The sequence below is a fragment of the Cynocephalus volans genome, chromosome X, assembly GCF_027409185.1.
Source record: "Cynocephalus volans isolate mCynVol1 chromosome X, mCynVol1.pri, whole genome shotgun sequence".
NCBI lineage: Eukaryota > Metazoa > Chordata > Mammalia > Dermoptera > Cynocephalidae > Cynocephalus > Cynocephalus volans.
This window is the reverse complement of record NC_084478.1, coordinates 81,615,194-81,633,174: the sequence shown is the minus strand read 5'-3', so window position 1 is coordinate 81,633,174 and position 17,981 is coordinate 81,615,194. Positions and strand designations below refer to the sequence as shown.

General features: G+C 52.1%; 3 pseudogenes; all 3 read left to right on the top strand.

Annotated features, from left to right (window-relative positions):
* Positions 1 to 1,627: 1,627 nt before the first annotated feature.
* Positions 1,628 to 5,176, top strand: LOC134368085 (doublesex- and mab-3-related transcription factor C1-like; annotated as a pseudogene).
* Positions 5,177 to 7,615: 2,439 nt separating this feature from the next.
* On the top strand, positions 7,616 to 11,165 carry LOC134368083 (doublesex- and mab-3-related transcription factor C1-like; annotated as a pseudogene).
* A 2,436-nt stretch (positions 11,166 to 13,601) lies between these two features.
* Positions 13,602 to 17,150, top strand: LOC134368082 (doublesex- and mab-3-related transcription factor C1-like; annotated as a pseudogene).
* Positions 17,151 to 17,981: the final 831 nt, after the last annotated feature.

Below are 17,981 nucleotides of genomic sequence, written 5' to 3'. Positions count from 1 at the left end.
TTCCAGAATACCAAGTCCATGAGTTAAAAATGCATTCACACAAGGTATTTTCCATCCAAAGGGAGACTAGTCTGAGAAACGAGCCTTGGGAAGCACAAAGCTGAACTTCCCCTCAGGAGCTACCGGCTAGTCTAGTATAGAGAGCACAAGAAGCTACACGGATGTGGAGAGGGCGGAACTGCCGGGCGTGAGCGTCAGTGGATCTCGAAGCTCATTTGTCACCGGCCGCAGCGGTGGGAGGGGGGAAGGGGGAGGTGGAAGGCAGCGCTGGAAGCTCATTGGCCTTGTAGGAAGGGCGGGAAAGGTAGCAGAAGCCGGGTTTTCCCTCAGGCCTCTTGTCCCAGCTGATCGATTCCGACCTGCTGTAGGCTTAGGTAAGGCTTTTGACACAGGTTTTCGTCAGGAATACCACCCTTGTTCTCCATGCCTCTTCTTTCCTCCCTCCCTCCTGCTCCGAATCCCCAGCCCCTTCCCCTCTCCTCCACCTCAGCGGGGTATCCCCACCCGCCATGACATCCCACTCAGCCCCTACACTTCCCCACACCCCTTTTGGGAGAACCCTTCGCCCCTGCCCCTGGGACAGGGCTCATGCCCCTGCCTTTTATTCGGAGGTGGGGGAGACAGTGAGTGATCGGGCTTCCTGAGGAGATGGTACACTCCAGGACGGTGGGGTGGAATGGGGTGTGGGGGGTGGGGCGGAGTGTGGTGATGGTGTGTGCTCAAGCACAATCGTTGAAGTGTGGAGAAGAGTATGGAAGATTGTTGGGAGGCTGCAGAGGGAGTGCATGGGTTTGCATGAAAGCAGAGAGGGTGCGTCGGCCCAAGAGAAAAATTAGTTTGATGAGGAGTTGCCGATTGGCTAGATTAAGGCCTGGCACTTCGCAGAGGGCTCAACAAATATCTGTTGAGTAAAGAATGGAGGGAATGAATGAAGGGCTGAATGAAAACAATAATTGAAAGAGGGCTGGGGATCCAGGAGAACATTATGGTTTCATGGGGTGGAAGAGGGTATTCAGCTTAAAGGGGGAGCAAGGGAATAATTAAGATTGCAGTGGGGTGCAAGAAAAGTCAGAATGGAGTGTGAGGGGAAAACTGAACACAGGGCAAACGTGAAACTAATAGAGTTGAGTGTAGGGAGCATAAAATCCTGTGTGGCGAGTGAATGAAGGCAGGAGGTTAGGAAGACTATTGTTGATGTGGATGCCAGAAATAATAGTTGGGTTTGGCAGAATACACGATGATACGCAAGAAGAGGGTGGAGTAACTGTTGAAGGGGGCACGGGAGTACATGTGCATGCTGAAAATGAAATCTATGGCGGAGTGAAGGTAAGCAAGGAGAAGAGCGATCGGCTTGAATGTGTATGCGGCCCATGCTAAGAGTTTCTTGGTGGGGAGGCTATGTATGAGTGGGGCTTCCTGGGAAGGAGGCTATGTGAGTAAGGAGGTTGGGGTGAAGGTTAGAGAAAGCCATGGGAGAACAAGGGAGGAGGCAATCTGATTCCAGTGGTGAGAGGGATGGAGAAGAAGAATCGAGCCACTTCACATAGGACTTTCCAAGGGCGAAGGAAGTACGTTGGAGGGAGGGCATCACGTGGCCATTCTGACCTCCACTACTGACCCTAGAACCATGGATCCCCAAGAAACACCTGCTGTGCCCTGCTGCTCCTCCAACTTGGAATGCACCACAGGGTGTGAGATCGGAGCCCCATGGGGGGCTGAACTTGTCCCCAGAAGAGCTATAGGCCGCCATGACCACTGCCAGAAGCGTGACATCTCTACCCAAATCAGAGGCCACAAGCGTTTCTGCATCTTCCGGGCCTGCAAGTGTCACAATTGTGCCCTCTTCTGGTGAGTATGCTGTCTGGCAAGGAGAAGGGTCAGGCCTCCTCTAAATGTGACTAACCTTAGACCTGTAATCCCTCACTTTAGGGAACACCGTCGGGTCTTGCCTGCTGTGAGTGCCTTGAAGGAGGAGCAGAGGGCAGCGCTGGCAGAGCCAGCGCACCTGGCTCGAAGACTGAAAAGGAGTGTGGCAGCCCCTGCCAGAGCTCACATCCCTGTCAAGAATTTGGTCATCAAAGGAGTCCTCAGTGAGTATCTCTGGCCAGGGAGGGAGCCTGAGTTTGGGTGGAGGAAGCAGGAGTAATTCTCTCACCAGTTCTATCACTGAATTGCTATGTGGCCTTGGGCAAGTTACTCGCTGGACCTTAGCTCGCCCAAGTGTAAAACATCGTCAACATTATTTACCAAATGTTTGTGGGAATGACAGACCGGGGAGTCGAAAAGGTCCGTGGTGAGATGAGACTTCAGATTGGGGGTGGGCAGAGTGGGGTGGGGCTGAGGGGGAAAGGCTCACCAAAGCTGTCCCTGGTCTTTCACAGCTGGGAAGGTGGACATTGTGCCTCAGCCTGAGGCCCACCCCCACACAACCCCCGAGGAGGTAAGTAGAGTCTGTTGCCAGTGGGGGAGGCTCCCACCCAGCCACTGCCCAGACCCCTTCCACTGTGTCCCAAAGACGTGGGTTCCATCTCCAATCCTACCACCGTCTTGCCATGTGACCTTGGGAAAAAAATCACTTCTCCTCCCCGGCCCTCAGTTTCCCTAGTTGCAAAATGAAAGATAAGACTGTCTGGTCTTCAAGATCTTCAGAGCTCTGGCATTCTGGGCTCCTATCCTCATCCCCAAACATGCCCACACCTCCTCTCTCCATGGCCGACCTGGTACCTGACTCCAACCTGTGCTCTGCGCCCCTGCAGGAGAGCTCCCAAGGGGCTCTGCTCCTCGGCCAGCCCCCAGAACCTCTGTCTCTGCCCTGCACTCCAGTGACCTTGGAGCAGCAACCGATGGCTTCTCTTTCTAGGCAGCCCCACGGGTCCCCTGTCCTGTGCAGCAGGTGAGTAGAGCAAGGTCATGTCTTGTGTTGTTGTGTGCCCACCCTTGTGCTTGATGCTATGGGAGACAGGAGGAGGAAGAGGAGAAGGAGGAGGAGAAGGCAGCATCTCAGGCTAATGGGCAAGACAGGGCTCTCCCAGCTTTGCCATTTCCTACTTGTGAGGCTTTGGACAAGTGAGTTTATGTTTTTGAACCCCCCATTTCCCTATGGGTGTACTGGGGACAATATTCTACACCTATAGCATTGACAAGAGAACTAGCCTGAGGCCTGACACATAGTAGGCCTTCAACTAGTGAAGGCTGTTATTTCACATGAAACAGATAGATGGGATAGAAGGTCCTGCTGAAAAGTAGGGCCATGATGGCGACGGCCACAGAGGACCAGGGGAAAGCCCAGAGGCCGTTAGAGAAGGCTTCCTGGAGATGAGGCAAACTTGTCCGTCAAGACCCATGGGGATTGGACAGTATGGAGGCGAGAACCAGTCCCTGAACCGGGACAGTAATCACATCTCTGCAGGTGCTTTGCAGGTAAAAGCACGGACACCTGTGTGATTTTCCATACTCTTCGCTGTTGCCCCAGGAGGAAAAAAGCTGGCAGAAATTAGTGTCTCACAAAAGATATAGAAAAAAGAGGTATGGAAAAGAAAACAGGCCAAGCAGGAGAAGAGGCTTGCCCAAGCCACGGCAGTGGCTCAGCAGGCATTCGGATTCCCACATCCAGATATTGCAGAATCCTTCCCCTCTCTCTGTTGACTGGTGCTATGTGTCTGCCACAGGGTTTAATCCCCTGGCCTCTCCTCTCCTTGTTTCTAGATGCTCAGCGCTGATCCTGCAGCCCAGTGCCACCCTTGACTCTCTTCTACTGCAGCCACAGGTCCTGGAAGAGTAGTGGGGTCCAGAACCCTGGGAGGGGCCGAACTTAGTGAATGGAAAGAACAGAAGACCTCGGGGGTTGGGAGGGGGTGCGGGCTCTCTAGAACTGGAGGCTTCAGAGGCACTTGTCGCGTTGGAAGGAGGTATGGTTTCCCAGCCCCCATTCTCTCAAGCCCTTTCCTTTGCAGGCCGCTACAGCATCTGACCAGGCTTTGGCTTCTGCCTCCTCAGAGTGGCAGCGGAAGCTGGAGGCTGTCGAGGCTCTGCTGAGTCTGAGACACTCTTTTCAGACCCCTTCTGACTCCATCTCCCTCCACCAGGCCTGTGACCCACCAGGTAGCCTGCTCCTTGAGAGGACACGGGGTGGGGATGGTTGGGAATTGGGGGTTGTTGTGGTAAGCAGGTTCTAACTGGGAAATCAGGGTCGGTGGACTGAACCTCCTTGGAGCCAGCTACCCAAGCTCCTCAGTCTAACTCCTGAGATGGTCGTTGAGAACTGCTCAGTGAATCTTTAGTTTATCGAACTTTGTGCCCTTGTCCAGTGCCCTTCGTGCAGAGGTTGAGCGCCCTTTAGTCGAGAAACAAGGAAACTGAGGCCCTGAGAGTGGCAGGGACTTGCCCTAGGGCATGCAGCACACATGTTAGGTGGAAGAACCAGGTCTCCCGACTCTCCGCCCAAGGCTCTCTATCGAGACCCCTGAAGTCTTCTGTGGCCTGGGGAGGACATACAGAGGTGATAAGGGCCTAGTCTGGAAGGAGGTCTGGTCCCTGCCTTCAAGAAACTTCCAGCCTAGATGTGGAGCCTGGATGCCTGTACCGCCTGTGTTTTGTGGCTAAATCTCAATGGTGTGCCCAGAGAGGAAGGGCTGGAGGAGCCCTGAGGGAAGATAAACTCCTGGGAAGGCTGAGAGGGAAGGCTTGGTATTCCAAGACCAAAATGGTGGATGGGGCATGGTGTGTGAGTGAAGAGGCAACCCTGGAGGAACTAATGGAACAGAGGGAAATGGGGCTGGAGAGTCTACCAATCACGGACCAGCAGCTGTGGGTGACGAGGAGCCAGGCAACGCTTCTGAGCGAGGGAGGAGCATATTCAGAGACCCCAGCCTTGAGGAAAGAGACGTGGTGGCTGTGATGGAGGGATTGGGAAGGCGAGAGGGGTGATGAGGAAATCAGAGAGGAAGAGGTCTGTGCAGTAGTCCAGGTGACAAATCTTCAGTTGGGTAGGACAAAAAAAGAGGGGACAGCCAGGAGGGGATATGGATGTGACCTGGCTCTGGCCTCTTCTTTTCTGTCTATAGCTTCTGCTGAAGAAAGAGGACTCCAGCCTCCCAGTCGCTCTATCGGACCCAGGCCAGACAGCTCCACCTCACTGTCTATTGGATATCTGTGATGCATGTCCCTCTTGCGCTAGGAGCAAAGAGAAGGAGGCCTCACTAAACCACGGCCTACCCTGTTTCTGAATGTGCGAAATGGTTAATGTGCAAAATGCTTCACATCATTTTTCTTTTTTTTTTTAAGCCTTTAGGTGTTTTATAAGCTTTCACATCCCTTTAATTATATGGAGCAATTCCTTGACTGAGCGTGGATTTTCTTGTACCTCCATCCCACCTTACTCCTTTGGATGCTGGGGCCTTTCCAATGACTCTTACAAAAACAGGATTGTGCTACCCAGAGGAATGGAAATCATCAAGTCGAAGGTATACCTGTTCCCCAATGTTCATCGCAACACTCTTTACAATAGCCAAGAGTTGTAACCAGCCCAAATGTCCACCATCAGATGAGTGGATACGGAAAATGTGGTACATCTACACAATGAAATACTACTCAGCTATAAAAACGAATGAAATACTGCCATTTGCAACAACATGGATGGACCTTGAGAGAATTATATTAAGTGAAACGAGTCAGGCACAGAAAGAGAAATACCACATGTTCTCACTTATTGGTGAGAGCTAAAAATTAATATATAATTCACACACAAACACACACACACACACACACAAAAAAAAAAAAAAAAAAAAAAAAAAACCGGGTGGGGGGGAGAAGATATAACAACCACAATTACTTGAAGTTGATGTCACAAGCAAACAGAGGGGACATCGGTGGGGGGAGGGGGGAGGGAGGGAGGTTTTGGTGAGGGGCAACAATAATCAGCCACAATGTATATCGACAAAATAAAATTTAAAAAAAAAAAGAAGTCATGCTGAATTTTGAAAAGGTCAATTCCAGAATACCAAGTCCATGAGTTAAAAATGCATTCACACAAGGTATTTTCCATCCAAAGGGAGACTAGTCTGAGAAACGAGCCTTGGGAAGCACAAAGCTGAACTTCCCCTCAGGAGCTACCGGCTAGTCTAGTAAAGAGAGCACAAGAAGCTACACGGATGTGGAGAGGGCGGAACTGCCGGGCGTGAGCGTCAGTGGATCTCGAAGCTCATTTGTCACCGGCCGCAGCGGTGGGAGGGGGGAAGGGGGAGGTGGAAGGCAGCGCTGGAAGCTCATTGGCCTTGTAGGAAGGGCGGGAAAGGTAGCAGAAGCCGGGTTTTCCCTCAGGCCTCTTGTCCCAGCTGATCGATTCCGACCTGCTGTAGGCTTAGGTAAGGCTTTTGACACAGGTTTTCGTCAGGAATACCACCCTTGTTCTCCATGCCTCTTCTTTCCTCCCTCCCTCCTGCTCCGAATCCCCAGCCCCTTCCCCTCTCCTCCACCTCAGCGGGGTATCCCCACCCGCCATGACATCCCACTCAGCCCCTACACTTCCCCACACCCCTTTTGGGAGAACCCTTCGCCCCTGCCCCTGGGACAGGGCTCATGCCCCTGCCTTTTATTCGGAGGTGGGGGAGACAGTGAGTGATCGGGCTTCCTGAGGAGATGGTACACTCCAGGACGGTGGGGTGGAATGGGGTGTGGGGGGTGGGGCGGAGTGTGGTGATGGTGTGTGCTCAAGCACAATCGTTGAAGTGTGGAGAAGAGTATGGAAGATTGTTGGGAGGCTGCAGAGGGAGTGCATGGGTTTGCATGAAAGCAGAGAGGGTGCGTCGGCCCAAGAGAAAAATTAGTTTGATGAGGAGTTGCCGATTGGCTAGATTAAGGCCTGGCACTTCGCAGAGGGCTCAACAAATATCTGTTGAGTAAAGAATGGAGGGAATGAATGAAGGGCTGAATGAAAACAATAATTGAAAGAGGGCTGGGGATCCAGGAGAACATTATGGTTTCATGGGGTGGAAGAGGGTATTCAGCTTAAAGGGGGAGCAAGGGAATAATTAAGATTGCAGTGGGGTGCAAGAAAAGTCAGAATGGAGTGTGAGGGGAAAACTGAACACAGGGCAAACGTGAAACTAATAGAGTTGAGTGTAGGGAGCATAAAATCCTGTGTGGCGAGTGAATGAAGGCAGGAGGTTAGGAAGACTATTGTTGATGTGGATGCCAGAAATAATAGTTGGGTTTGGCAGAATACACGATGATACGCAAGAAGAGGGTGGAGTAACTGTTGAAGGGGGCACGGGAGTACATGTGCATGCTGAAAATGAAATCTATGGCGGAGTGAAGGTAAGCAAGGAGAAGAGCGATCGGCTTGAATGTGTATGCGGCCCATGCTAAGAGTTTCTTGGTGGGGAGGCTATGTATGAGTGGGGCTTCCTGGGAAGGAGGCTATGTGAGTAAGGAGGTTGGGGTGAAGGTTAGAGAAAGCCATGGGAGAACAAGGGAGGAGGCAATCTGATTCCAGTGGTGAGAGGGATGGAGAAGAAGAATCGAGCCACTTCACATAGGACTTTCCAAGGGCGAAGGAAGTACGTTGGAGGGAGGGCATCACGTGGCCATTCTGACCTCCACTACTGACCCTAGAACCATGGATCCCCAAGAAACACCTGCTGTGCCCTGCTGCTCCTCCAACTTGGAATGCACCACAGGGTGTGAGATCGGAGCCCCATGGGGGGCTGAACTTGTCCCCAGAAGAGCTATAGGCCGCCATGACCACTGCCAGAAGCGTGACATCTCTACCCAAATCAGAGGCCACAAGCGTTTCTGCATCTTCCGGGCCTGCAAGTGTCACAATTGTGCCCTCTTCTGGTGAGTATGCTGTCTGGCAAGGAGAAGGGTCAGGCCTCCTCTAAATGTGACTAACCTTAGACCTGTAATCCCTCACTTTAGGGAACACCGTCGGGTCTTGCCTGCTGTGAGTGCCTTGAAGGAGGAGCAGAGGGCAGCGCTGGCAGAGCCAGCGCACCTGGCTCGAAGACTGAAAAGGAGTGTGGCAGCCCCTGCCAGAGCTCACATCCCTGTCAAGAATTTGGTCATCAAAGGAGTCCTCAGTGAGTATCTCTGGCCAGGGAGGGAGCCTGAGTTTGGGTGGAGGAAGCAGGAGTAATTCTCTCACCAGTTCTATCACTGAATTGCTATGTGGCCTTGGGCAAGTTACTCGCTGGACCTTAGCTCGCCCAAGTGTAAAACATCGTCAACATTATTTACCAAATGTTTGTGGGAATGACAGACCGGGGAGTCGAAAAGGTCCGTGGTGAGATGAGACTTCAGATTGGGGGTGGGCAGAGTGGGGTGGGGCTGAGGGGGAAAGGCTCACCAAAGCTGTCCCTGGTCTTTCACAGCTGGGAAGGTGGACATTGTGCCTCAGCCTGAGGCCCACCCCCACACAACCCCCGAGGAGGTAAGTAGAGTCTGTTGCCAGTGGGGGAGGCTCCCACCCAGCCACTGCCCAGACCCCTTCCACTGTGTCCCAAAGACGTGGGTTCCATCTCCAATCCTACCACCGTCTTGCCATGTGACCTTGGGAAAAAAATCACTTCTCCTCCCCGGCCCTCAGTTTCCCTAGTTGCAAAATGAAAGATAAGACTGTCTGGTCTTCAAGATCTTCAGAGCTCTGGCATTCTGGGCTCCTATCCTCATCCCCAAACATGCCCACACCTCCTCTCTCCATGGCCGACCTGGTACCTGACTCCAACCTGTGCTCTGCGCCCCTGCAGGAGAGCTCCCAAGGGGCTCTGCTCCTCGGCCAGCCCCCAGAACCTCTGTCTCTGCCCTGCACTCCAGTGACCTTGGAGCAGCAACCGATGGCTTCTCTTTCTAGGCAGCCCCACGGGTCCCCTGTCCTGTGCAGCAGGTGAGTAGAGCAAGGTCATGTCTTGTGTTGTTGTGTGCCCACCCTTGTGCTTGATGCTATGGGAGACAGGAGGAGGAAGAGGAGAAGGAGGAGGAGAAGGCAGCATCTCAGGCTAATGGGCAAGACAGGGCTCTCCCAGCTTTGCCATTTCCTACTTGTGAGGCTTTGGACAAGTGAGTTTATGTTTTTGAACCCCCCATTTCCCTATGGGTGTACTGGGGACAATATTCTACACCTATAGCATTGACAAGAGAACTAGCCTGAGGCCTGACACATAGTAGGCCTTCAACTAGTGAAGGCTGTTATTTCACATGAAACAGATAGATGGGATAGAAGGTCCTGCTGAAAAGTAGGGCCATGATGGCGACGGCCACAGAGGACCAGGGGAAAGCCCAGAGGCCGTTAGAGAAGGCTTCCTGGAGATGAGGCAAACTTGTCCGTCAAGACCCATGGGGATTGGACAGTATGGAGGCGAGAACCAGTCCCTGAACCGGGACAGTAATCACATCTCTGCAGGTGCTTTGCAGGTAAAAGCACGGACACCTGTGTGATTTTCCATACTCTTCGCTGTTGCCCCAGGAGGAAAAAAGCTGGCAGAAATTAGTGTCTCACAAAAGATATAGAAAAAAGAGGTATGGAAAAGAAAACAGGCCAAGCAGGAGAAGAGGCTTGCCCAAGCCACGGCAGTGGCTCAGCAGGCATTCGGATTCCCACATCCAGATATTGCAGAATCCTTCCCCTCTCTCTGTTGACTGGTGCTATGTGTCTGCCACAGGGTTTAATCCCCTGGCCTCTCCTCTCCTTGTTTCTAGATGCTCAGCGCTGATCCTGCAGCCCAGTGCCACCCTTGACTCTCTTCTACTGCAGCCACAGGTCCTGGAAGAGTAGTGGGGTCCAGAACCCTGGGAGGGGCCGAACTTAGTGAATGGAAAGAACAGAAGACCTCGGGGGTTGGGAGGGGGTGCGGGCTCTCTAGAACTGGAGGCTTCAGAGGCACTTGTCGCGTTGGAAGGAGGTATGGTTTCCCAGCCCCCATTCTCTCAAGCCCTTTCCTTTGCAGGCCGCTACAGCATCTGACCAGGCTTTGGCTTCTGCCTCCTCAGAGTGGCAGCGGAAGCTGGAGGCTGTCGAGGCTCTGCTGAGTCTGAGACACTCTTTTCAGACCCCTTCTGACTCCATCTCCCTCCACCAGGCCTGTGACCCACCAGGTAGCCTGCTCCTTGAGAGGACACGGGGTGGGGATGGTTGGGAATTGGGGGTTGTTGTGGTAAGCAGGTTCTAACTGGGAAATCAGGGTCGGTGGACTGAACCTCCTTGGAGCCAGCTACCCAAGCTCCTCAGTCTAACTCCTGAGATGGTCGTTGAGAACTGCTCAGTGAATCTTTAGTTTATCGAACTTTGTGCCCTTGTCCAGTGCCCTTCGTGCAGAGGTTGAGCGCCCTTTAGTCGAGAAACAAGGAAACTGAGGCCCTGAGAGTGGCAGGGACTTGCCCTAGGGCATGCAGCACACATGTTAGGTGGAAGAACCAGGTCTCCCGACTCTCCGCCCAAGGCTCTCTATCGAGACCCCTGAAGTCTTCTGTGGCCTGGGGAGGACATACAGAGGTGATAAGGGCCTAGTCTGGAAGGAGGTCTGGTCCCTGCCTTCAAGAAACTTCCAGCCTAGATGTGGAGCCTGGATGCTTGTACCGCCTGTGTTTTGTGGCTAAATCTCAATGGTGTGCCCAGAGAGGAAGGGCTGGAGGAGCCCTGAGGGAAGATAAACTCCTGGGAAGGCTGAGAGGGAAGGCTTGGTATTCCAAGACCAAAATGGTGGATGGGGCATGGTGTGTGAGTGAAGAGGCAACCCTGGAGGAACTAATGGAACAGAGGGAAATGGGGCTGGAGAGTCTACCAATCACGGACCAGCAGCTGTGGGTGACGAGGAGCCAGGCAACGCTTCTGAGCGAGGGAGGAGCATATTCAGAGACCCCAGCCTTGAGGAAAGAGACGTGGTGGCTGTGATGGAGGGACTGGGGAAGGCGAGAGGGGTGATGAGGAAATCAGTGAGGAAGAGGTCTGTGCAATAGTCCAGGTGACAAATCTTCAGTTGGGTAGGACAAAAAAAGAGGGGACAGCCAGGAGGGGACATGGATGTGACCTGGCTCTGGCCTCTTCTTTTCTGTCTATAGCTTCTGCTGAAGAAAGAGGACTCCAGCCTCCCAGTCGCTCTATCGGACCCAGGCCAGACAGCTCCACCTCACTGTCTATTGGATATCTGTGATGCATGTCCCTCTTGCGCTAAGAGCAAAGAGAAGGAGGCCTCACTAAAGCACGGCCTACCCTGTTTCTGAATGTGCGAAATGGTTAATGTGCAAAATGCTTCACATCTTTTTTTTTTTTTTAAGCCTTTAGGTGTTTTATAAGCTTTCACATCCCTTTAATTATATGGAGCAATTCCTTGACTGAGCGTGGATTTTCTTCTACCTCCATCCCACCTTACTCCTTTGGATGCTGGGGCCTTTCCAATGACTCTTACAAAAACAGGATTGTGCTACCCAGAGGAATGGAAATCACCAAGTCAAAGGTATACCTGTTCCCCAATGTTCATCGCAACACTCATTACAATAGCCAAGAGTTGTAACCAGCCCAAATGTCCACCATCAGATGAGTGGATACGGAAAATGTGGTACATCTACACAATGAAATACTACTCAGCTATAAAAACGAATGAAATACTGCCATTTGCAACAACATGGATGGACCTTTAGAGAATTATATTAAGTGAAACGAGTCAGGCACAGAAAGAGAAATACCACATGTTCTCACTTATTGGTGAGAGCTAAAAATTAATATATAATTCACACACAAACACACACACACACACACACAAAAAAAAAAAAAAAAAAAAAAAAAAAACCGGGTGGGGGGGAGAAGATATAACAACCACAATTACTTGAAGTTGATGTCACAAGCAAACAGAGGGGACATCGGTGGGGGGAGGGGGGAGGGAGGGAGGTTTTGGTGAGGGGCAACAATAATCAGCCACAATGTATATCGACAAAATAAAATTTAAAAAAAAAAAGAAGTCATGCTGAATTTTGAAAAGGTCAATTCCAGAATACCAAGTCCATGAGTTAAAAATGCATTCACACAAGGTATTTTCCATCCAAAGGGAGACTAGTCTGAGAAACGAGCCTTGGGAAGCACAAAGCTGAACTTCCCCTCAGGAGCTACCGGCTAGTCTAGTATAGAGAGCACAAGAAGCTACACGGATGTGGAGAGGGCGGAACTGCCGGGCGTGAGCGTCAGTGGATCTCGAAGCTCATTTGTCACCGGCCGCAGCGGTGGGAGGGGGGAAGGGGGAGGTGGAAGGCAGCGCTGGAAGCTCATTGGCCTTGTAGGAAGGGCGGGAAAGGTAGCAGAAGCCGGGTTTTCCCTCAGGCCTCTTGTCCCAGCTGATCGATTCCGACCTGCTGTAGGCTTAGGTAAGGCTTTTGACACAGGTTTTCGTCAGGAATACCACCCTTGTTCTCCATGCCTCTTCTTTCCTCCCTCCCTCCTGCTCCGAATCCCCAGCCCCTTCCCCTCTCCTCCACCTCAGCGGGGTATCCCCACCCGCCATGACATCCCACTCAGCCCCTACACTTCCCCACACCCCTTTTGGGAGAACCCTTCGCCCCTGCCCCTGGGACAGGGCTCATGCCCCTGCCTTTTATTCGGAGGTGGGGGAGACAGTGAGTGATCGGGCTTCCTGAGGAGATGGTACACTCCAGGACGGTGGGGTGGAATGGGGTGTGGGGGGTGGGGCGGAGTGTGGTGATGGTGTGTGCTCAAGCACAATCGTTGAAGTGTGGAGAAGAGTATGGAAGATTGTTGGGAGGCTGCAGAGGGAGTGCATGGGTTTGCATGAAAGCAGAGAGGGTGCGTCGGCCCAAGAGAAAAATTAGTTTGATGAGGAGTTGCCGATTGGCTAGATTAAGGCCTGGCACTTCGCAGAGGGCTCAACAAATATCTGTTGAGTAAAGAATGGAGGGAATGAATGAAGGGCTGAATGAAAACAATAATTGAAAGAGGGCTGGGGATCCAGGAGAACATTATGGTTTCATGGGGTGGAAGAGGGTATTCAGCTTAAAGGGGGAGCAAGGGAATAATTAAGATTGCAGTGGGGTGCAAGAAAAGTCAGAATGGAGTGTGAGGGGAAAACTGAACACAGGGCAAACGTGAAACTAATAGAGTTGAGTGTAGGGAGCATAAAATCCTGTGTGGCGAGTGAATGAAGGCAGGAGGTTAGGAAGACTATTGTTGATGTGGATGCCAGAAATAATAGTTGGGTTTGGCAGAATACACGATGATACGCAAGAAGAGGGTGGAGTAACTGTTGAAGGGGGCACGGGAGTACATGTGCATGCTGAAAATGAAATCTATGGCGGAGTGAAGGTAAGCAAGGAGAAGAGCGATCGGCTTGAATGTGTATGCGGCCCATGCTAAGAGTTTCTTGGTGGGGAGGCTATGTATGAGTGGGGCTTCCTGGGAAGGAGGCTATGTGAGTAAGGAGGTTGGGGTGAAGGTTAGAGAAAGCCATGGGAGAACAAGGGAGGAGGCAATCTGATTCCAGTGGTGAGAGGGATGGAGAAGAAGAATCGAGCCACTTCACATAGGACTTTCCAAGGGCGAAGGAAGTACGTTGGAGGGAGGGCATCACGTGGCCATTCTGACCTCCACTACTGACCCTAGAACCATGGATCCCCAAGAAACACCTGCTGTGCCCTGCTGCTCCTCCAACTTGGAATGCACCACAGGGTGTGAGATCGGAGCCCCATGGGGGGCTGAACTTGTCCCCAGAAGAGCTATAGGCCGCCATGACCACTGCCAGAAGCGTGACATCTCTACCCAAATCAGAGGCCACAAGCGTTTCTGCATCTTCCGGGCCTGCAAGTGTCACAATTGTGCCCTCTTCTGGTGAGTATGCTGTCTGGCAAGGAGAAGGGTCAGGCCTCCTCTAAATGTGACTAACCTTAGACCTGTAATCCCTCACTTTAGGGAACACCGTCGGGTCTTGCCTGCTGTGAGTGCCTTGAAGGAGGAGCAGAGGGCAGCGCTGGCAGAGCCAGCGCACCTGGCTCGAAGACTGAAAAGGAGTGTGGCAGCCCCTGCCAGAGCTCACATCCCTGTCAAGAATTTGGTCATCAAAGGAGTCCTCAGTGAGTATCTCTGGCCAGGGAGGGAGCCTGAGTTTGGGTGGAGGAAGCAGGAGTAATTCTCTCACCAGTTCTATCACTGAATTGCTATGTGGCCTTGGGCAAGTTACTCGCTGGACCTTAGCTCGCCCAAGTGTAAAACATCGTCAACATTATTTACCAAATGTTTGTGGGAATGACAGACCGGGGAGTCGAAAAGGTCCGTGGTGAGATGAGACTTCAGATTGGGGGTGGGCAGAGTGGGGTGGGGCTGAGGGGGAAAGGCTCACCAAAGCTGTCCCTGGTCTTTCACAGCTGGGAAGGTGGACATTGTGCCTCAGCCTGAGGCCCACCCCCACACAACCCCCGAGGAGGTAAGTAGAGTCTGTTGCCAGTGGGGGAGGCTCCCACCCAGCCACTGCCCAGACCCCTTCCACTGTGTCCCAAAGACGTGGGTTCCATCTCCAATCCTACCACCGTCTTGCCATGTGACCTTGGGAAAAAAATCACTTCTCCTCCCCGGCCCTCAGTTTCCCTAGTTGCAAAATGAAAGATAAGACTGTCTGGTCTTCAAGATCTTCAGAGCTCTGGCATTCTGGGCTCCTATCCTCATCCCCAAACATGCCCACACCTCCTCTCTCCATGGCCGACCTGGTACCTGACTCCAACCTGTGCTCTGCGCCCCTGCAGGAGAGCTCCCAAGGGGCTCTGCTCCTCGGCCAGCCCCCAGAACCTCTGTCTCTGCCCTGCACTCCAGTGACCTTGGAGCAGCAACCGATGGCTTCTCTTTCTAGGCAGCCCCACGGGTCCCCTGTCCTGTGCAGCAGGTGAGTAGAGCAAGGTCATGTCTTGTGTTGTTGTGTGCCCACCCTTGTGCTTGATGCTATGGGAGACAGGAGGAGGAAGAGGAGAAGGAGGAGGAGAAGGCAGCATCTCAGGCTAATGGGCAAGACAGGGCTCTCCCAGCTTTGCCATTTCCTACTTGTGAGGCTTTGGACAAGTGAGTTTATGTTTTTGAACCCCCCATTTCCCTATGGGTGTACTGGGGACAATATTCTACACCTATAGCATTGACAAGAGAACTAGCCTGAGGCCTGACACATAGTAGGCCTTCAACTAGTGAAGGCTGTTATTTCACATGAAACAGATAGATGGGATAGAAGGTCCTGCTGAAAAGTAGGGCCATGATGGCGACGGCCACAGAGGACCAGGGGAAAGCCCAGAGGCCGTTAGAGAAGGCTTCCTGGAGATGAGGCAAACTTGTCCGTCAAGACCCATGGGGATTGGACAGTATGGAGGCGAGAACCAGTCCCTGAACCGGGACAGTAATCACATCTCTGCAGGTGCTTTGCAGGTAAAAGCACGGACACCTGTGTGATTTTCCATACTCTTCGCTGTTGCCCCAGGAGGAAAAAAGCTGGCAGAAATTAGTGTCTCACAAAAGATATAGAAAAAAGAGGTATGGAAAAGAAAACAGGCCAAGCAGGAGAAGAGGCTTGCCCAAGCCACGGCAGTGGCTCAGCAGGCATTCGGATTCCCACATCCAGATATTGCAGAATCCTTCCCCTCTCTCTGTTGACTGGTGCTATGTGTCTGCCACAGGGTTTAATCCCCTGGCCTCTCCTCTCCTTGTTTCTAGATGCTCAGCGCTGATCCTGCAGCCCAGTGCCACCCTTGACTCTCTTCTACTGCAGCCACAGGTCCTGGAAGAGTAGTGGGGTCCAGAACCCTGGGAGGGGCCGAACTTAGTGAATGGAAAGAACAGAAGACCTCGGGGGTTGGGAGGGGGTGCGGGCTCTCTAGAACTGGAGGCTTCAGAGGCACTTGTCGCGTTGGAAGGAGGTATGGTTTCCCAGCCCCCATTCTCTCAAGCCCTTTCCTTTGCAGGCCGCTACAGCATCTGACCAGGCTTTGGCTTCTGCCTCCTCAGAGTGGCAGCGGAAGCTGGAGGCTGTCGAGGCTCTGCTGAGTCTGAGACACTCTTTTCAGACCCCTTCTGACTCCATCTCCCTCCACCAGGCCTGTGACCCACCAGGTAGCCTGCTCCTTGAGAGGACACGGGGTGGGGATGGTTGGGAATTGGGGGTTGTTGTGGTAAGCAGGTTCTAACTGGGAAATCAGGGTCGGTGGACTGAACCTCCTTGGAGCCAGCTACCCAAGCTCCTCAGTCTAACTCCTGAGATGGTCGTTGAGAACTGCTCAGTGAATCTTTAGTTTATCGAACTTTGTGCCCTTGTCCAGTGCCCTTCGTGCAGAGGTTGAGCGCCCTTTAGTCGAGAAACAAGGAAACTGAGGCCCTGAGAGTGGCAGGGACTTGCCCTAGGGCATGCAGCACACATGTTAGGTGGAAGAACCAGGTCTCCCGACTCTCCGCCCAAGGCTCTCTATCGAGACCCCTGAAGTCTTCTGTGGCCTGGGGAGGACATACAGAGGTGATAAGGGCCTAGTCTGGAAGGAGGTCTGGTCCCTGCCTTCAAGAAACTTCCAGCCTAGATGTGGAGCCTGGATGCCTGTACCGCCTGTGTTTTGTGGCTAAATCTCAATGGTGTGCCCAGAGAGGAAGGGCTGGAGGAGCCCTGAGGGAAGATAAACTCCTGGGAAGGCTGAGAGGGAAGGCTTGGTATTCCAAGACCAAAATGGTGGATGGGGCATGGTGTGTGAGTGAAGAGGCAACCCTGGAGGAACTAATGGAACAGAGGGAAATGGGGCTGGAGAGTCTACCAATCACGGACCAGCAGCTGTGGGTGACGAGGAGCCAGGCAACGCTTCTGAGCGAGGGAGGAGCATATTCAGAGACCCCAGCCTTGAGGAAAGAGACGTGGTGGCTGTGATGGAGGGATTGGGAAGGCGAGAGGGGTGATGAGGAAATCAGAGAGGAAGAGGTCTGTGCAGTAGTCCAGGTGACAAATCTTCAGTTGGGTAGGACAAAAAAAGAGGGGACAGCCAGGAGGGGATATGGATGTGACCTGGCTCTGGCCTCTTCTTTTCTGTCTATAGCTTCTGCTGAAGAAAGAGGACTCCAGCCTCCCAGTCGCTCTATCGGACCCAGGCCAGACAGCTCCACCTCACTGTCTATTGGATATCTGTGATGCATGTCCCTCTTGCGCTAGGAGCAAAGAGAAGGAGGCCTCACTAAACCACGGCCTACCCTGTTTCTGAATGTGCGAAATGGTTAATGTGCAAAATGCTTCACATCTTTTTTCTTTTTTTTTTTAAGCCTTTAGGTGTTTTATAAGCTTTCACATCCCTTTAATTATATGGAGCAATTCCTTGACTGAGCGTGGATTTTCTTGTACCTCCATCCCACCTTACTCCTTTGGATGCTGGGGCCTTTCCAATGACTCTTACAAAAACAGGATTGTGCTACCCAGAGGAATGGAAATCATCAAGTCGAAGGTATACCTGTTCCCCAATGTTCATCGCAACACTCTTTACAATAGCCAAGAGTTGTAACCAGCCCAAATGTCCACCATCAGATGAGTGGATACGGAAAATGTGGTACATCTACACAATGAAATACTACTCAGCTATAAAAACGAATGAAATACTGCCATTTGCAACAACATGGATGGACCTTGAGAGAATTATATTAAGTGAAACGAGTCAGGCACAGAAAGAGAAATACCACATGTTCTCACTTATTGGTGAGAGCTAAATATTAATATATAATTCACACACACACACACACACACAAAAAAAAAACCGGGGAGGGGGGAGAAGATATAACAACCACAATTACTTGAAGTTGATGTGACAAGCAAACAGAGGGGACATCGGTGGGGGGAGGGGGGAGGGGGGAGGGAGGAGGGAGGGAGGTTTTGGTGAGGGGCAACAATAATCAGCCACAATGTATATCGACAAAATAAAATTAAAAAAAAAAAAGAAGTCATGCTGAATTTTGAAAAGGTCAATTCCAGAATACCAAGTCCATGAGTTAAAAA